Source organism: Mustela lutreola, chromosome 1 (assembly GCF_030435805.1).
Source record: "Mustela lutreola isolate mMusLut2 chromosome 1, mMusLut2.pri, whole genome shotgun sequence".
Taxonomy (NCBI): Eukaryota; Metazoa; Chordata; class Mammalia; order Carnivora; family Mustelidae; genus Mustela; species Mustela lutreola.
The window spans coordinates 267,464,534-267,484,636 of NC_081290.1; the positions used below are offsets into that span (position 1 = coordinate 267,464,534).

Below are 20,103 nucleotides of genomic sequence, written 5' to 3' on the forward strand. Positions count from 1 at the left end.
AATACCGCTTTTGGAGTCATTGAAAAAAATCATAATGCAGAGCATGAAAGTAGAGCTGCCTACTTGCAATTTTTGAGAAATGGTTGCTTTGGTTGCTGTAATAGTAAATGATCTCTGAAATAAGCTACTATATTTGGATTATTCATCTCATTTCTCTCTTCCTCTCACATTTTTAGATTGCATGCAACACTCTGACCAAAGGGCAGAGGAAATGCACTGGATTTAAACAACTCCATGCTCATTTTCAAAGTCTTTAATACAAAGGTGAGATAATTGTTCTGCCACATAACTTAAGGCCTAGGAAAAAAGAATGCTAATGTATCTAAACCCGGATGCTTGATGCATGAAGCTTGAGTAATAAGAAAATTCAGAGTGTGTTAAAACAAAGATACTGATGACTTGCCAAATATAACCAGAATTCTTCAGAATTCTATTCAGTACCTGAATGCTAATGTAAAAGCAAGCCATTCATATCAAAGGTAAGTCATTAAAGAATATATAATACTTTATAACAATGATGTTTCTGAAAGTTGAAGATAAAGCATCATTTTAAATATGTACCACCCACAACCTTGTCTGGATTACAAATTCCTTGAGAACATGCCCATCCTTTACATTTGTTTTGTTCTTTTATTACACTACTTGGCGCATAGGAATTAATTAGAAAAAATATTGTTTTTCCTACTACAATAGTCTCCCTTTATCCTGGGGATATGCTCCAAGACCCCCAGTTGAATGCTTGAAACTGTAGATGCCACCAAAACCCTATATCTATATCTATATATCGATATCTATCTATCTATCTATCTATATATGATGTTTTGATGGTCTGATACATACATACCTATGATAAGGTTTAACTTAACAAGTTAGGTATAGTAAAAGACTAACAACAACTCATAACAAAAATAGCATAATTATAATATATTGTAATAAAAGTTATACGAAAGTGGTCTCTCTCTCTCTCTTTCAAAATACCTTACTGTACTGTGCTCACACTTCTTGTGATGATGTGAGGAGATGAAATGGCTACATCTTAAGATAAAGTAATGTGAATGACGTAAGCATTGTAACATAGCATTAGGCTACTACTGGCTCTCTGATGATAGGTCAGAATGAGGATCATTTGCTTCCAGACCACGGTTGACTGCAGGTAACTGAAACTGTGGAAAGCAAAAGCTCAGCTAAGGGCAAGACTACTATACTGGTAAAGACATACTATACCAACAATGAATCTTAACATAAGAAGATATCCTAGAAAAAAATCAGCAATAATTTCACCTCTACAGACGCAGAAACTATGAGTAGCTCTTCACTTTGTCAAAGTCAAATACTATTCTATCATAAACCAGGGACCAGAGTCAGAGTTGCCCATCTCTCGATCCTGTCCTCTTTCTAATGCAGTGTATAGAATCTCATCAGCATCTATTAAATAATTGCATTGGGTAGTCATAATGTCATCTTGTGTAATGTGACTATTACAGCTTCAACAAACATATTTTGAATCTGTACAATGTGCCAGCTGCTATGGATACAGAAATGAGTAAGAGAAACTTCCCTCACTAAAAAGCTTACAGTCTGGTAGAGGTGATAAGCATTGCCTAAGGGATAAACCAATGTTTCTTAAAATAGCATTTAAAAAAATAGCCAAAACAATCTTTAAAAAGAACATAGTTGGAGGACTTTTAAAACTTACTACAAAGCTATGGTCATCAAGACAGTGTAGTACTTGCTTAAGGATAGACATAGATCAATGGCAAAGAATCAAGTGTTCTGAAATAAACTTTTACATTATGGCCAACTGATATTTGAGAAAGGTGCTAAAGCAATTTAATAGAGGAATAATAGTTTTTACCACAAATGATACGGTACAAATTAGATATCCACATTCAAAAGATGAATTTAGATCCTTATTCAAACTACATAAAAAAATTAGGTAAAAATGAATCCTAGAGATAAATATAAGTCCTAAAACCCTAAGACTCTGAAGAAAATAGGAGTGAATCTCTGTGTCTTTGGGTTAGGCAAAGATTTCTTAGATCTGACATCAGGAACCAAAAAAAAAAAAAAAAATTAGAAAAATTTGGTAAGTCAAACATCATCAAAATTAGTAACTTTTGTACTTAAAAAATTACCAACATGACAGTGAAAATACAAGCTATGAATTGGGAGAAAATGTAGGCAGATCAAATATCCAATAAGAGACTTGTATCCAGAATATATAAAGAAATCTGAAAACTAAGAGGTCAAATGATCCAATTAAAAAAGGGATAGCAGATTTCAATAAATATTTCACCAAAAAAGATATACAAATGACCAGTAAGCACATGAAAATAGTCTTAACATTGTTAGATTGTTAGAAAATATAAATTAAAACTACAGTGAGATACAACTTCATTCCCCCTGTGAGGGCTATAATCATAAAAAATATTGTCAAAGTTGTGGAGAAACTGAAATCCTCATATATTGCAAGTGAGAATATAAAATGGTATAGACACCTTGGAAAATAGTTTGTCAGTTTCTTAAACTGTTAAATGTAGAGTTACCTTATGACCCAATATTTCTGCTCTTAAGTATTTACTCGAGAAGTGCAACATGCTTACATAAAGAATTATACATAATTGTTCATAGCAGTAGTATTCACAACAGCCAAAAAGTAGAAACAATTCAAAATATCTATCAAGTAATGAATGTACAAACAAAACATAATATATCCATACAATGGAATACTATCTGGTAAGAACAAAGTACTGACTCATACTACAGTATGAATGGAACTCAAAAATATTATGTTAAGTGAAAGAAACTAGAAAAAAAGATCACATATTTCATGTATTGAAATATTCAGAAAAGACAAATCTGTAAAGGAAGAAAACAGACTAGTGGTTGCCTAGGGTTGGAGGTAGAAATGGACAGTGTCTACAAACGGATGCAAGGATTTGGGGGTTGTTATTCTTGTGATGGAAATGTTAACAAAAATTAAATTGTGGCAAAGGTTACTTAACTATGTACATTTACTGAGAACCACTGAACCATACCTTTAAAATAAGTGAATTCTACAATGTGTAAATTGTATTTCAATGAAGCTATTAAATAGAATTAAAGACTCTCCAGTATCCCATCCTCATTTTTCCAACGTATTTCCCAACTTCTTTTCCCCATATATTGCTTGTAGCTCTGCACACAGTATGGTCCTTGGCAACTTTGTTCTTGATGATCAGGCTGCTCAGAAAATACTTTTGATAAGTCTTCCCCTGAATAGCTTCTGTTCACATTTCTAAACTCAGTTAGAGCATCATATCATTCAGAAAAATTTTATTCCACTTTAAAGTCATGCCCCTCCTAGAAACTTTCATGGCATCTTATAAATATCACTACCCACATACTCAACTTAGTGTGCTAATTGATGTTTATCTTTCTGTCTTCTCATCAGACTATAAGCTCCCTAGGCAAAAGGAACCTTTTGCCTGTCCCCAGTGCTCAGCACATATATTAGCTTTTCAATAAATATTTGTTGAATTAAAATTTATGTGTTAAGGTGAGATAAATCCAAAGAAAGTAGTAAGAACTAGATCGAGTGAAGGCACAGAGACTCAACAGCTTTGTTTAGGATGACTAAATAAGAATGAGTAAACAAGAGTTATCCAGGTAATTAAAGAAGCAATCCTGAGAAGCAACTCTAGCTTCTCTCCATTGGAGGGATGGTGTTGGAAATTTACAGAGAAGCAGCTTCCTGTTGCAAAGAAAAGACACTGTTCAAAATAAACTTAGTAAGAAAAACAGAAGTTTTAAAACACAAAGTAATAGTACAAAGAAAAAATGTTTGTATTTCCTTTTATAAAGCGCCAAATAAAAATAATGATTACAGGGTTTCTTGTCCTTTCTCATGCTTATTTGGAAGTAGCATGTGCCATTTTAACTTTTTATGATCTGTTTAATCAAGAAATACATCTAGCTGTCAAATTTCATCTTAACTACAAGCTACAAGGGAAGAACTAGAGAGAGAAAATTTCTTACCCGATCTGATTCAACAAGTCAGTTGCAGAATCGAAGAGTCAACCTTGATCCCTGGGTCCTGGTCCAGGACTTGGTCTGCCTACTTTTATTATTCTCTTACTTATATTCTTTCCATTCTCCAAAGTGTAAGTATCTGGGTGTGTTGTAGAAAAGTGGAGGTGAGTAATAGGTGATAGCAGTGGCAGCAACTTGCCAAGTACAGTTGTGATGTTTAATAATGCTAATGGCTATAGTGTATTATTGAATGTTTATTTGGCACAAGGTACTGTGTTAAGTATTTTATACACATTATTTCCTTTCCTTATCACAGTCTCCTAAAAATTTATCTATGAAAAAAAAAAAACTGAGCTTCCTGTGAGTAAACGGAATTGTTGAATATCATCTAACTAGCAAGGAAGAGTGTCTAGAACTTCATGATCAGAAGCATATACTGTTATATACCATGTTATAAACCACCTCCATCTACAATTCAGGTTCTCCTGCTTATGTTTCCTGTCATCATTTGGTTTTTGTTCTTACATTTCTATAGTGAAAGTCATGGAATACATCAAAGAATATTAATAAATACCCTCTAATGCAGTTACTTCATTGGTAGCATTTGATACAAATTCTTGAACTGTCTTCTGATACAATTTTTATTATAAAACTGAGAATGCTGTTTCAGATATAGAGGTGGATAAACTATTTAGCTGTAACAATGCATCCTAAAATATAAATTTTTACACTAAGGAAAATATATGTCATTTGTGGTTTTTTAAGAAGTATTTATGTTGTACTTCCAAAACAGATAGGAAAAAAAAAAAGAGAGAGAGAACATATTAAAATCAACCATTTGAAAGCCACCTAAATGAGAAGGTTTGCTTATGTTACCAGAAACCTAAGTTTATCTCTATGGGATGAGCTAAAAAGCAAAAAAGTGTCCTCTCAGATCATTAAAAACACAACCATAATTTCAGAGCAAATGTTCAACATAACACTTGAGAATAAAATGTTTCCTGATAAACTCTAATGTGTTGGTTACAAATGATTCTTATCAAGTAAAACAAATGTTGGGTCACTATATGATTCCTTAAGCCTTTGTCCCCAGCCCCCACTATCAGCCTGTAAGCCATGTAGCCATTAGAACATACAGACAGGGGCATCTGGGTGGCTCAGTGGGTTAAGCCGCTGCCTTCGGCTCAGGTCATGATCTCAGGGTCCTGGGATCGAGTGCCATGTTGGGCTTTCTGCTCAGCGGGGAGCCTGCTTCCTCCTTTCTCTCTCTGCCTGCCTCTCTGCCTACTTGTGATCTCTCTGTCAAATAAATAAATAAAATCTTTAAAAAAAAAAAAAAAAAGAACATACAGACAGATGCCTACACCCTCATTTTCCTCTTAGTCTTGCAGTATTTGGAGTCCGGGTTTGACCTCTGCTTGACATAGCCTAACCAGGCTCTAACCTACTTATCCATCCTCCCATTTACAGCCTTACCAAAATTTGATGCTAGGAATAAGCACTATTTTTTTTTAAAGATTTATTTATTTGAGAGAGAGAAAGTGTGTAGGCAGGGGGAGGGGCAGAGGGAGAAAGGGAAGAAGAGAATCTTAAGCAGTCCCCCTGCTGAGCACATAGCCCCACAGGGGGCTCAGTCTCTTGAGCCTCAGGATGATGACCTGAGCCAAATCAAGAGTCTGGCATTCAATTGACTGAGCCACCCAGGAGCCCCAGGCACTAATTTTTAATCTAAAAATTAAGCTTCTCTAGTTGATTATTATCAGAATTCTGTCTGTGGTGTTATCATCTCATATGAAGGCCAAGAAGTATCTTTGTTCATTTTTTTTTCCCAAAGAGTCTATATTTTGATGGCACTTCAGTCAGATTTATACTTAGGCTCCAAGAAGGCCTATTCAGATAGACCCATTAGAATATCTACTTGTCAAAGGTATTATTGTCCATTAATTTGGATATGTGCCGTTGAAGGTATAAAATGACATTTTCATAAAATCATTAATATCTTGCTAATTCAGAAAGCTTTACCTTTTGTCTGAACTATTGATTCTTGGCAGAATGTGTCCCTGTTTTAAAAGGTTCTGATTATTTCCGCTGGAAACATACATTTTAAATATGAAGTAAACCTTCCATGTATTCTACAATGACCCAGATCATTATCATGACTGACTTCCATAAAAATTAACAACCTATCAAGAGTAATAGAAAATGTATTTACTGGCTGTCTGGTACACTTAATGCCTGAGGAGTTGCTAGGAAAAATTAGCCTATCCACATTCACTGCCAGACTCAAATTCAGAAAACTCAAATTCAGGTGACCATTACATATAGGAATTGAGCCTCCAAGCCTTTGCTTGGCAACACTAATTTTTTGACACGAAGCTCTTCCTTTTATTTGGATAATGTAGTACTTTTTAGAAGCAGGATTTTTTTTTTCATCTCAATTTATCTAAATGGGATCTTTCTTATACTTTCGTCCACCTCCTTCATTCCCTCCCCACTCATCATAGGATACTGTTTGAGGCGTGCAGTTACCTTGTACTTTTCTACTACATGATTGGAGAAACTTGTGTTAGGAAATGGTGAGAATGGGGCGTGCCTGGGTGGCACAGTTGGTTGAGTGTTTGACTTTTGGTTTTAGCTTGGGTCATGATCTCAGGGTTCTGGGATCAAGCCCTGTGTCAGGCTCCGTGTTTAGCAGGGAGTCTGCTTGAGGATTCTCTCTCTCCCTCTGCCCCTCCCATATCTCTCTCTCTAAAATACATATGTGAATCTTAAAAAAAAAAAAAAGAAAAGAAAAAGAAAAAAAGTGGCGAGATTGGCGGGATTCAGAGTAAAATAATGTTTACTAATAGATTTTTAGCTGATAAAAAAAAATAGCTTTATGCACTCACTATGCTCTTCTTAAAGCAAGTCCATATAATTCCAAATCAAGTAAACTGTCATGTTAGAGATGGCTGCAGAAAAATAACAGAAGCTTTATTCAGAAAGAGAAACAAAGCTACAACTGAAGCTAGAAGCAAATCCACACTGCTTTGATCCCAGGGTCACAACATTGAGGGGTCAAGGGCATTGAGCTATGATTTGATCAAGTGGCAAACCCCAATATTGGCAAGTCTCTTCCCCTGATTTCTCAGAATATCCCCTCTTTGGGGCGCCTGGGTGGCTCAATGGGTTAAGCCTGTCTTCAGCTCAGGTCATGATCCCAGGGTCCTGGGATCAAACCCCACATCGGGCTCTCTGCTCAGCGGGGAGCCTGCTTCCTCCTCTCTCTCTCTCTGCCTGCTTGTGATCTTTCTCTCTGTTAAATAAATAAAATTTAAAAAAAATATCCCCTCTTTTATACTGCCCCTTTATCTTGAAACCTAGAAAAAAAGAGATTATTTTATACAACAACTACAGAAGACCTTATTACTCAGGTAGTTCAACCATCACATTTCATAGATAAGAAAACTGAGGCCTGGAAGGAGATTTGCCAGAGGAGTCAAACGGCTTGTCAGATCCCTCCCACAATACCATCTGTCCTCACTGAAGCTCTTCTCTTAAGCCCAATCCAAAGGAACCCCCTTCGTTCATCTCTTCAAGAATGAGCTTAAGAATGAGTACCTGCCCCACCTTTGGAGTGTTCTTTCTTCTCTCTTCTAATTGCTTATTTCCTCAAGATATGAGGAAATAAGACCACACAGAGAGACCATAGAGATATGGTCTCTAAGCCTTCCTCTACCGCAACAGGATAGACCAAAGATGAAAGACAATGCCATTTTCTCCTTGGGGAAAACCCAGAGCAATGCCTCCATAGTTAACTTATCTGAGAGTTCTTTGCAACCCACTTAGTTGTCCGTATTGCTCCTGAGAAGTCAGAAATATCAATAACTATCTGCCCATCTTCGTTTAGCTCTGGAATGTGACTGTCCAGTTTGAATCCTCAGTACAGCACATAACAGCAGAGTTAGGTACGGCTTCTGTTTCAACCTCCCTGGTCCCCAGATTCCCTACCAGCCAGAAGGGACAGTAATAATGGTGCTATGTGTGATTATTGGGAGGATTAAATGATTTAATATAAAGCACAAAAGACATGCTTACTATTAATAGCTAATTTTTTTAGAACAAATTTGTTGAGAGCTGTTACCCATTTTTTTTACACATTGAATTTAATTCTCACAACAAACTTACATATGATTTTTTGTTCCTATCTTGCAAATAGATAAACTAAGACAAAGAGAAGGCAAATAACTTACCCAATATGGGTGAGATGATAAAGAACGGAGCTGAGATTTGACTCCTAAGCTGTACTCTTAAGCATTAAGCTAAACTGTAGCTTTTTTTTTTTTAACCATCTCTGATATACTTGAGGTCACCAAATTAGTCCACATGTGGTAAGTGTCGACAGCCTTCTATGTATATAATGCTATGCTCAAAACTTTTTATTATTCCTTTATCACAAGTTTCATCAATCCATTATTTAAAATATCTTTCCATAGTACTGAATGTCAATATTTCATCTCCTCTTGACTCTTCAGTCATTTTCTATTAATCAAAACATTGGGAAATGTTCACTACATATACAAGGTCAGAACCAATTTCTTTTTTTAAAAGGGGGCATTTTTTTCCTTAGTGTCTTTTAAGTACTTGCTTTGTTCTGTTCCAATGGTTTTTAAATGTTAGCAAGCATCAGATATAACCCGGGAAACTTATTAATAAACATATTAATGAGATCCACACCCAAGGTTTCTGATTCAGTGGGTCTGTGTTGAGACCCAAGAACATGCCTTTCTAAAAAATTTCTCGAAGTTGCAGATGATGATGGTCAGGGGACTGCTTTGAGAACCACTGAGCTAGACCTTACATTAATAGATCTATAATGTTGTGGACTTTTTAAGATTTTATTTATTTATTTTAGAGAAAGAGATTGAGAAAGAGAGAGCAAGTTGGGGGAGGAATAGAGGGTGAGGGAAAGAATCTCAAGCAGACATTATCCTAGCACTAGCATGGGGCTCGATCTCAGGACCCTGAGATCGTGACCTGAGCTGAAGCTAAGAGTCCGCTGCTTAACTGGCGGAGTCACCCAGGCACCCCTAACTAGATCTATGTTTTAGCTCATATCCTCATCACCAGTATAGGAGTAAGATGCTATTCTTACTCATATTCTATAAATGAAGAAAATGTGGGATTGAGAATTTAAGTGACCTGTCCAAAGTCATAAAGCTATTAAGGGGCGGCATCATGATCTGAGCAGTCAAGCTGTTTCCAAAGCCCTTACATATGCTGGATAATTCCTCCATTCTGCCTCTTTGCAGCTGTAAGTAATGAAACTCATCATTAACTGACTCATAGAACCGTGGTGAGAGCCCAGGAGAATGTAAAAGGTGGACGCACGTAGCATGAGCCTGGCACAGGGAGGGGCCCATGAGCGCTGCTTTCTGTCAACACATCGGGATTGGAATTCACAACCATCAGTCTCTGGGCACTTTCAAGGACTTCAGATAAGAGACCAATTGTTAAAATCTCCTCAAGGATTTATTTTATCCTATCAAAATCTGAAGAGTTTCTCCATTTTTGACAAAGCAGAAGCAAAGAAAAAAGAAGGTAATACAAACACATGCAGAGCCGTGAGAGCTGGGGCTCCCCTCTTCTTCTCCTTAAAATTCTGAAACATTAAATTCTGTGCCACTATGCTTGGAACGAGCACGCTCATCGTAGCAAGGGAGCACCTCTGCCATGCCAAACACGTAACCCTAACTCAAGAAGCACAAGGAAAAGCAGCCTCTCCTTGTCTATATTCTCCATACCTGATGCTGAGAAAGTATAAAGCTGGCCCATACGCTTGGTGCAGGCTATCTGTCACGATCAACTTTACAGGAAAAAAATGCTCTGTCCATTACAGATCCTTGAAATCTACTCAAATTCAGTGCTATCCCTTCAAACATCAAACACAAGATTTCTCTAGGAGAAGAGATCTGGTAACAACCAAGTTGAGAGGGGGTGATGAAAGTACCAGAAACACTTAGCTCATTATCTCTTTCAGAGAGAAACACCCAATGACCCTCACAAACATAAGCAGAAGTTCATCAGACAAGGTTAATGTGCTGCATTCACTATCTGGGAAGTAAATGAATCCAGGAGGACAAGAGCCAGGAGCTGTCATGGTCCCGCCGACTCTTTGGCAAGCCAATGTTTCAGGATGTCACCTCTGTGGTGGATGAGGTAAGTTCACAACATCCTGACTGATAACTCCATGAGGGACACATGAGCCTTTCTGGGCCGTTTCTAATCTCAGCATCTCCTGGAGAGCAGGCACTCTGGCAGAAATCAGCAGCTCCCTGACAGCCCCAGCCAGGACAGCTGAGATCTGGATGAACAAGGAGAATGTGTTTTTCCCTTGTCTTAGGGGCTGTCTCTCAGGTGGGCAGGGCAGCCTGGGGTTTGTTTGCAGGAGGTGACAGATCTTTAATCTCCTCCCTGGTCGGTTTGGGGCTGTACTCCAAATTAAATCAGGGGAGTCAGAATAATGGCTTTGAATCAAGGCGATGCACACTGAGCAAGCCTTCTCCTTGTGTCTATAAAATTTTATAAACAAATCTGCATCTGTTTCTCTCTGCAATGACAGGGAAACTACTGTCATTTTAGAGTTTTACTCCTGTTCTCTCTCCTTCCTGCCTTTTGCATATTGTCACTTCATATATAGGGAACTGACTGTCTTTTCCTTCAATGGTTGCACATGAGAATTAATGTAGAGATAAAGATTTTTGTAAAATGCAAGTTAAAAGGAAGACAGAGCACATTCCATGTACTTGAGGTTGTGATGAGTTCTCATTGGAGTGGCCAGAAAGACACAGATGTGAGTGTGTGTGTGTGTGCGCGCACACGCACGTGCACACACAGGCATGGTCACATGTGCATGTTTTTACTATGTGCTCATTACTATGGTTGTAGGAATTAGCACAGGTGGGGTTATAGTACACAGACACAGAATCAAAAGACAGACAAGTGAATTTTTTGAAGATTTTATTTGCCCATAGGTTCAGTCTTATTATTATATTTTTGAATTTTACACAGGGTATCTACTCATGATGCCAATTTTAGAATTAATGAATATGTGTATTTGGTAGAAGCATAGCAAGGAAGGGGACACTAGGGTGTTATCCGCTTATAAAAGTCAGCGTTTCTTGTAGGTTATGAATGGATTAATTTAAATTGGTCGTCAGCTCAGGAGCCAAGAACACAAGAAAAATGTCAATGGCATTGGGGCATCAGGTCCATTGCAAAGCCTCCTAATAAATATGAATAAGATGATTTGACTTCTTTATTTTTCTCCTGCTGCTGCTGATGGGGAAGATGACAGCCTAATTGTGTCTGCCCAGCGCTGGGCTGTGAGTTTACATTAAGCGGCATGTGTTCCATCGTTACTGCACGGTTTGGAGGGATAACGGTTTTGTCTAAACTATACCATAGGCAGAGACGGTTTCTGAAAGCCACTCAGCAATTCACAAAGGAGAAGATTTTCTGCATCTTTTAACATTTGCTGGAGGTTTCAGCATAAAATAATTAGTCACTTGAGGCTGAGGAAGAGGGGAAAGATAGACACAGATATATACATATATACTGCATATGTATTCATATATGTGTGTATATATACACATATATATGGTATCCTGTATACCAGGTGACTATTTGGATGCCTCAACTGTAAACTTTCTTTCTACCAAGCCGACTGAACTGCTCCCTAGGCACTGCGGCCCACTGATATCAGCACCAAGGTTTACTGAGACTACTCTCCCTTTAACCATCCATCCCATTTGGCTCTGACCCTTGTCTCATGTCTGAAACAATATGTGTCCTAGACCCAATAGCCAATACTCAACTTGGCCCCCATTTCTAATTTCTTGTCTGAATTATCTGCCTGATAACCAAGGCTTTCTAGCCCGTGAGCTGTGTTCCTGAAACACAATTTTTTAACTAGAGCTTTGCTTCCTTTTTATGAACATGTTACTGATGCAGTTTATCTACATCCCAGGCGAGATTTTTGTTTCTGAGTCAAAAGCTTTAGGATGGTCCTCTTCCTATTTATTTAGCTCTTAATATGTGCTCAGCCATATTAGATTTAAAGGAATATGTATATGAATGCAAATCATTAAGAGGAAAGATGAACACATAGTATTCAATACTGCAGGCTTTGGATTCAAATAAAAATTATTTAGAAAAAAAGAAAGAAATGATTCAAGTCCCAGTTCCACCATCTGTATCTTGTGTGACTCTGGGCAAGCTGCTTAGCCTCCTTAAGATGCAGGTTTTTCAGCTATAAAATTGGGATAATAAAATACCTCCATCACCAGGTCCCAGAAGAATTAAGTTAATTCATATAGAGTTTAACAAAGTCCAGTCACACAGTAATTACACAGTTAGTGGAAATCAATAGGTATATACACTATGCTTTTGGAGAAAATGCAGAATGGTTGGTGGGTAAAGGGGCTGAGACACTGCAAAAAGTGAGAACATCAACAGTTGTTGAAATGGAGGAAAATGACTCAAATCCCTCTATTAATTTGAATGTACCATAATGACATTCTTACCTCTCATTTACTATTCCACTCCCAGGAATTTACCTTAAACTTTTTATCAATGTTATTGACACCCGAATGTCCCTTTGTTTCTATCCCGCTGTGTAGTCAAGCCCTTTGCAATGGGACTTTGCAGCTCCAGCATCAAGAAACTGAATTGTACTGAAACTATCATAACAGTGTGTGCTAAGTATACTGGAATTAAAATTAAAAACTTACAAAAAAAAAAGAAAAGAAAAAAGAAACTGAATTGTACTTACTCTCTCACTACTGGAAGCTGGGTTGGCTTCAGGCTTTGCTTTGGCCAAGAGAAAACCATAAAAATGAATTTGTCCAGTTCCAACTCAAGCTGTTCCTTTTCCCTTTTGGAACCCTGACAGCCACAATGCGAACGAGCCCACGGGTAGCCTGCTGGAGGATGAAACTCATAGCAGGGTCATCCTTACTGCTCTAGCTGAAAACAAGCCAACTCCCCCAAAGCAAAGTCATCTAGCTGATCTGCTGTTGACTACGGACACATGAGAGAGCCCAGCTGAGACCAGAAGAACTATCCAGCTAAGCTCAGCTCAAATTGCTGACCCACAGTATGGAGAACTTAAAAAAAAAAAAAACGGTTTTATTTTAAGGCACTTAGTTTTGGAATGGTTTCCTGATACAAATGTTTAGCAATACAACAAAATATTAGGCATCACACAACAAAACAGTAGGCAAGTTTAATGTGGCAATGATGATGTCTCAGTAAAATCATGAATATTTTATGATAGAATATTGAGTGAAAATAGCAGAATGTAAATATTAGTCTGTATACTGTGATTGGAATTATGCAAATTTATGCATGCAAGTAAAAAGTGGCATGTAAAAAAGACATTGCTTTATAACATTGGTAGGATTAAGTATCATGTTGTCACTATTTTTGTGTTCTTTAGCATAATTATATTGTATTTTCTAATGAAAATATTTGTAGAACATAAAGTCAAAGACACTGTTAGGTTGTAGGATATCTTACTGTGACATTATTAAATCAATGAAAAGTACAAGCCAAACCTTTTACCTCCCTTCCCCAATGATCATTATTATTGGGGAAAAAAAAAAAAAAAAAAAAGAACAAAATGGACCAACAGAAGTATTTCAAAAGTGGAAGGAAGTCTCTTTATTAGTTAGGAATTAAGGGAAATTCACATTAGCTAATTTTACTTTCATTATCAGACTGGTAGAATTTAAAATAAAAATGGGGATTTAAATACTCCATGGATCATAAAACCCATTTTAATAGTGAAAGATATTGATAACAGCTAAACTCTCATATGCTAAAAGTCGGCATTTAAATGTTAAAGGTGACTGACCTAAGATAAGGAAGAAACAATTTCAGCAATAATTCTAAAAATTACTCCTACTAGAATGGCTCATTCCTTTACTAAATGTAGATGTGCACATCATAAAAGCATTGCCCCAAGAAAATGAAGCTGACTTATATGCAAAAACCAAAGAACTGCACAGAAATTCCAAAGGCATGTCCTTGGAAATTCACCCTTGACCAATATATCTCCTTAATCCAGTGGGCTACTGAAGCACAATGCTGTTTTTCTAGCTGAGTGTGCATATTTGCAGCATCAAGAGGGATGTGGAGCTTGGCTTCCTTCTTGCATTATGATGGCAATTTATTTTGACAGCTTCCTCAGCCCCCAAAAAGTTGTCAGACATCCAACATGCTGCAGAATGAACTTTAAGCATTCAAAAGCCCTGTAGTCTGAAGTTGAAAACAGGGAGGTGGGAACCAAAATCAAAGAAAGCAAGGCAGAATGTGTGGCTTGTTCCTTTCTGACAGAAGCCAGGAGCTAAGCACTGATTCTTCTTTATTTAGATTTTGGTCTGTGTCCATTCCTTTCTCTACCAGCCATTTGTGTGGCCCTATAGCCCTTACATTGTCTGTATCATGGCCAGTTCATTCACATCCCAATGGATAAACTCAGCTTCACCTTTCCTAGTCTTCACACCCATCCATCAGCCATTCAGTAGCTTCTCCCTCCTTGGGGAAGACAGAATCCCCTTCTCTCTTCCACATCCAGAATCTCTTTCACGTGGGGAGCAGCAGGATCTGTCTTATTTAGTAAAACCAACTCTCCTGTAATGCCACTGACCTAGTTTGAGGGTTGTTAAAAAATAAACAGCCCTGTGGAATTCATCAGTCATTGTAAGGGCATTGCCAAGGACATCGTTCATTGCATCATACAGTGTCCTATTTATGAAGACTTCTGAAAGAAATCCCTGTCTCATCTTTATACAAAGAATAGTTGTGCTTCTCCTAAGCCTTTGTTCCATGTTTCTTTTTTTTTTCCTTACTTGCTTATTTATAAGGGAAACTGTGAACCATGTGAACAAATGATACGTGGTTAATTCAAGGAATCTCAAGTTTATCATACTCTAAACAGTGTATTATCATCCATGGTTCTTCTTCACCTCCATTCTTGTTCTTCTGGAACTGTTTCACTGTATTTTTTTATTGTTCCTTGCTGATCATACCCATGTATCATTTAGCTAACATTTATGGAGCACTCATTATGTCTGGCAGTGTTTTAAGTATATTGCATGAATTAAGTCATTTCAATCCTCCTTTCCAATAAATGATAGAGGTACTATAATTATCCCAATTTTGCAGATAGAAAAAAAGTGAGATGCAACAAGATTGAGTAACTACCCTAAAGTCACACAGCCAGGGAGTGGAGGAGTTATTTGAAGTTAAATTATTTTCTGGAAGAAGTCACCAAGGAGAGTCTGCCGCACTTGAGCAAGATATGGGGATGATTTCTGTAAAATGAAGGTAATCCCATTTTTTACTTACTTTAGATAAGTAAATTGTGCTTAACACCTTAAGTGACTGAACAATTTTGCTGTTCTGTTTGATGACCTGTTGGAGGATTTCCCAAATTTCAAGCCATTCTATGGCCCCTAAAATCTCAAGAGATTAGGTCAGAATCTACTGTACATAATTTGGGCTTTTTGAATATGCCAGTTAGAGAAATAGGTTCTACAAGGCAGTCTCCATGACTTTTAGGATCCTGAACCCTATGTTTCTTGTGAGGACTTTCACGGTGGTCACTCAGATGAAATACAATTATGCTTAACAGGTCCCAACTATTAAAATAAACAACTTCTGTGTAAGTGGGCTGGGGATATTAGTTTCCTTTTGCAATGCTGAATTTTCCATGTTACCTGTTAAAGATCAACTAGCATAGGGATATGTAGAAACTTTTACCTTCAAAAAGATAGCAGCAGGATCCTTTTACAGAGTTTTAAAGGAGGTGGGTAAATTTTGCTCTGGTATCTTTGGGTCCTGGACCAATATAAAAGATCTTCTTTTTATTTTTCCATGCAAACAATGGACTCAAACTCCAGTGAACTTAAACAGGAAAAACATTTATTAGAAGGAGGTGAAGGAACAGACAGAATCAAGAGGAGACTGAAAGAAAGCCCTAAAATTAGCAGAAACCAAGGGAAGTTTAGTGTCTGGAACAACAGATGGCTAGTGCTGCCTTTGGACACTGAGAGCTGATGCTGGTATAGCTACCATGACATCCACTGTGGATGCTACTGCCAATGCTAGACTCAATGCTAAAATTTCTCTTCCTGATTTCAAGTCTCAGTCCAGAGCATCTGATGGCCTGGACTGCCTAATAATAGACAATATGTAGCAAAGGTCTGGCCACTTAAGCTTCCACAATGGAAGGAAGAGCCCAGCCCTGTACTAAAACTCATACAATCATAAATTCCTCATACAAGTGGATCCAAAGTTAGCTGCCAAAAAATGATAAATGTTCGTAAAAAAAATGAAAAAAAAAAATAAGTTCTTTTCTTTTCATTCACTCAGCAATCCATTCTTCCAACCATCCAAGCCAGCCAGTCATGTCTTCAACAAATACCTACTGAGTTCCAGACATGGTATTAAGTATTGGGAGTTGGGTTGGCTATTTTTTGTTTGACTTTCCCCCCCTCACTGTACTATGTGCCTCAGATAGCAGATCATTATTTATGTCCTTATCTGGGCTCCGCTGTCTCCTAGATTCTAGGTCAGGTTAGATAGTGGAGGCCCTGGCTAGACTGAAGTTTGGAAGAAAGAGAGCCAAGTATTTACTCCTCAGGCTCCTCCCTGCTAGACCATTGTTGGGCATGTCTGTATTCCTTTATGAAGGCGGTAGATCCTATCAGGCTACCTGGTGTCTTCTAAAATTACAGCTTTCAAGATTGTGATAACCACGTACTGTCTTTGCCCTTTTGGTCTAAGGGCAGTAGAGGCCACCTACTGTTCCTTGCCTACAGGTGATTTACCATCTCCTGTTGGTTACTCTTACTCCATGATTCTTCATAGAGATCCCCTTTTTAAAACTTTCTGTAATTGCCCTTTTTTAGAGTGCCATCTGTTTGTTGCAAGAATCATGGCTTTATAGGATATATTAGTCATGAAGTAATTTAGTCCTTAATCTTATTATACTCACAGTTTCACAGAGCTATGACTATTGTGCCCTGTGAAACTCTCTCACGTTGAATCAGAGCAGGCTTGACAAGTAGTACCTATTCTACATCCATGTTGCAATTACGAAATTTGAAAATGGCGACTTCTGTATTCAGGCACTGTGACAAATTTCCAATAAACACGTGTGTACATTTTTCTTAAAATACTTATTTTAAATCTGTCTTTGGATCCTCCCCTTCTCATTACCCAGTAGCCTATACTACACAACTAAATACTTGCTACACTACTAACTGTTAGCTAATTCAACCCAGAGTATAATCACATGGAGAAATGGATGTAAGCCAACACAATGGCATAAGTGGATGCCTGTTGGTAAAGACGCTCTTTATTAACCTCACCATTTTATCTGGCCCTGTCAGAATGAGATCACAGAATGGGGTTAGAACACATAGCCTAGGGGGGTTAGCCACACACTAGAGGGCATAGTAAAAAGGAAGACATTGAGGAAGGAGATGTTAGCAGAATCATAGAGCAAATCCTGTCAACTCAGATACGGGAGGCAGAGATCAAGTCCAAGTAGGTCAGTGATTTCTGGTTCTAAACAGTCAAAAATTTAAGAAGTGTTTGCCTGAAAACATAGCATAAGTGGTGTTAGTATCTGTAGCAAATGGTCTCACCTAGAAAATCCTACAAAGTGTAGGGGAACAACACTCCTAGGAACCAGTGCACTAGAAAACTGGAGGAATGGAAAAACAAAAAACAAAAGCTCTGGTACCTGAGGGATGTGTGCTGAAGTTAAATCGTGAGGTAAACTATTGGGAAAATATCAGAACACGCGTGAACACATCCGGGGACTTTCGGTTTTAGTCAGCTGACAGTTCAACTCTTCAATATATAGTAGGGTGGAAAATACCAACGTGCCATTGGTTCTGTTGAAAAGTTCGCTCTCAAGTTTCTTAGAAGTCATTGCTAATAACTGCAATGATGCCAGAAAGGGCTGATACTCTAAGTATCTTGTTTTATCTCATCTCTTCTCCTACCCCAAGAAGGTAGATCAATTGTGCTAAATAGTGCAATCTGCTTTATTGTTTGAGGACAAAAAATAACTCTGAATTTCAATTAATATAATTAATATATAAGTTTAAAAAGAGGAATCAAAGAAAACAAAAAATAATTTGTAAAGATATAAACACCTTTATGTTTACCGTATTATTTATAAGCCAATAATATGGAAGCAACCCAAGTGTCCATCAACAAATAAATGGATAGAGAAGATTATATATATATGAATATTAACTATATCATATAATATATATAAGAGAATATATATATGATGTAATATATATAATGGAATATTATAATAATACATAGTATATGTATAATGGAATATTACTCAGCCATTAAAAAGAATGAAATCTTGCCATTCATGGCAACATGGATGGACCTAGAGGGTATTATGCTAAGTGAAATAAGTCATCCAGAGAAAGACAAATACCATATGACTTCATTTATATGTGGAATCTAAAAACAAGAAAACTGAAAACAAATAGATTCATAAGCATGGAAAATAAACTGACGGTTGCCAGGGAGAAGGAGGATTGGGAGAAAGGTGAAACCGACAAAAGAGATTAACAAGTACGAACTCCCAGTTATAAAATAAATAAGTCATAGAGATAAAAATTACAGCATATAAATATAGTCAATAATATTATAATAATGTATGTTGAGAGATGGTAACTATACTCGTCATGGTGAGCATTCAGTAATGTACAGAACTGTCAAATTACTATGTTGTATACTTAAAATTAATATAACGTATGTTATCTATACCTCAATATGAAAAATAAATATTTATTTTTAAGAAAGGATCTAGATCATTCTTTAGATCTTTAGAAAATTATTAAGAATTTTCTTTTTTTTTTTTTAAAGATTTTATTTATTTATTTATTTATTTATTTATTTTTTAAATTTTTTATTTTTTATAAACATATATTTTTATCCCCAGGGGTACAGGTCTGTGAATCACCAGGTTTACACACTTCACAGCACTCACCAAATCACATACCCTCCCCAATGTCCATAATCCCATCCCCTTCTCCCAAACCCCCTCCCCCCGGCAACCCTCAGTTTGTTTCGTGAGATTAAGAGTCACTTATGGTTTGTCTCCCTCCCAATCCCATCTTGTTTCATTTATTCTTCTTCTACCCACTTAAGCCTCCATGTTGCATCACCACTTCCTCATATCAGGGAGATCATATGATAGTTGTCTTTCTCTGCTTGACTTATTTCGCTAAGCATGATACACTCTAGTTCCATCCATGTTGTTGCAAATGGCAAGATTTCATTTCTTTTGATGGCTGCATAGTATTCCATTGTGTATATATACCACATCTTCTTGATCCATTCATCTGTTGATGGACATCTAGGTTCTTTCCATAGTTTGGCTATTGTGGACATTGCTGCTATAAACATTCGGGTGCATGTGTCCCTTTGGATCACTACATTTGTATCTTTAGGGTAAATAACCAATAGTGCAATTGCTGGGTCATAGGGCAGTTCTATTTTCAACATTTTGAGGAACCTCCATGCTGTTTTCCAGAGTGGCTGCACCAGCTTGCATTCCCACCAACAGTGTAGGAGGGTTCCCCTTTCTCCGCATCCTCGCCAGCATCTGTCATTTCCTGATTTGTTGATTTTAGCCATTCTGACTGGTGTGAGGTGATATCTCATTGTGGTTTTGATTTGTATTTCCCTGATGCCGAGTGATATGGAGCACTTTTTCATGTGTCTGTTGGCCATCTGGATGTCTTCTTTGCAGAAATGTCTGTTCATGTCCTCTGCCCATTTCTTGATTGGATTATTTGTTCTTTGGGTGTTGAGTTTGCTAAGTTCTTTATAGATTCTGGACACTAGTCCTTTATCTGATATGTCGTTTGCAAATATCTTCTCCCATTCTGTCAGTTGTCTTTTGATTTTGTTAACTGTTTCCTTTGCTGTGCAAAAGCTTTTGATCTTGATGAAATCCCAGTAGTTCATTTTTTCCCTTGCTTCCCTTGCCTTTTGCGTTGTTCC

General features: G+C 37.4%; 1 protein-coding gene across 3 annotated transcripts in view; it reads right to left on the reverse strand.

The window, feature by feature from the left end:
• The window catches only part of LRRC4C (leucine rich repeat containing 4C), a 1,215,829-nt gene that overhangs the window by 874,693 nt on the left and 321,033 nt on the right, over positions 1–20,103 (reverse strand). For 2 of the 3 annotated variants that reach the window (XM_059140132.1, XM_059140125.1), the window contains exon 3: positions 15,817–15,960. The exons of the other annotated variant lie outside the window; for it this stretch is intronic. The gene's annotated coding sequence lies outside the window, so the exon portion shown is untranslated. The remainder of the gene's footprint in view (positions 1–15,816; positions 15,961–20,103) is intronic. 3 annotated transcript variants of the gene reach the window in all.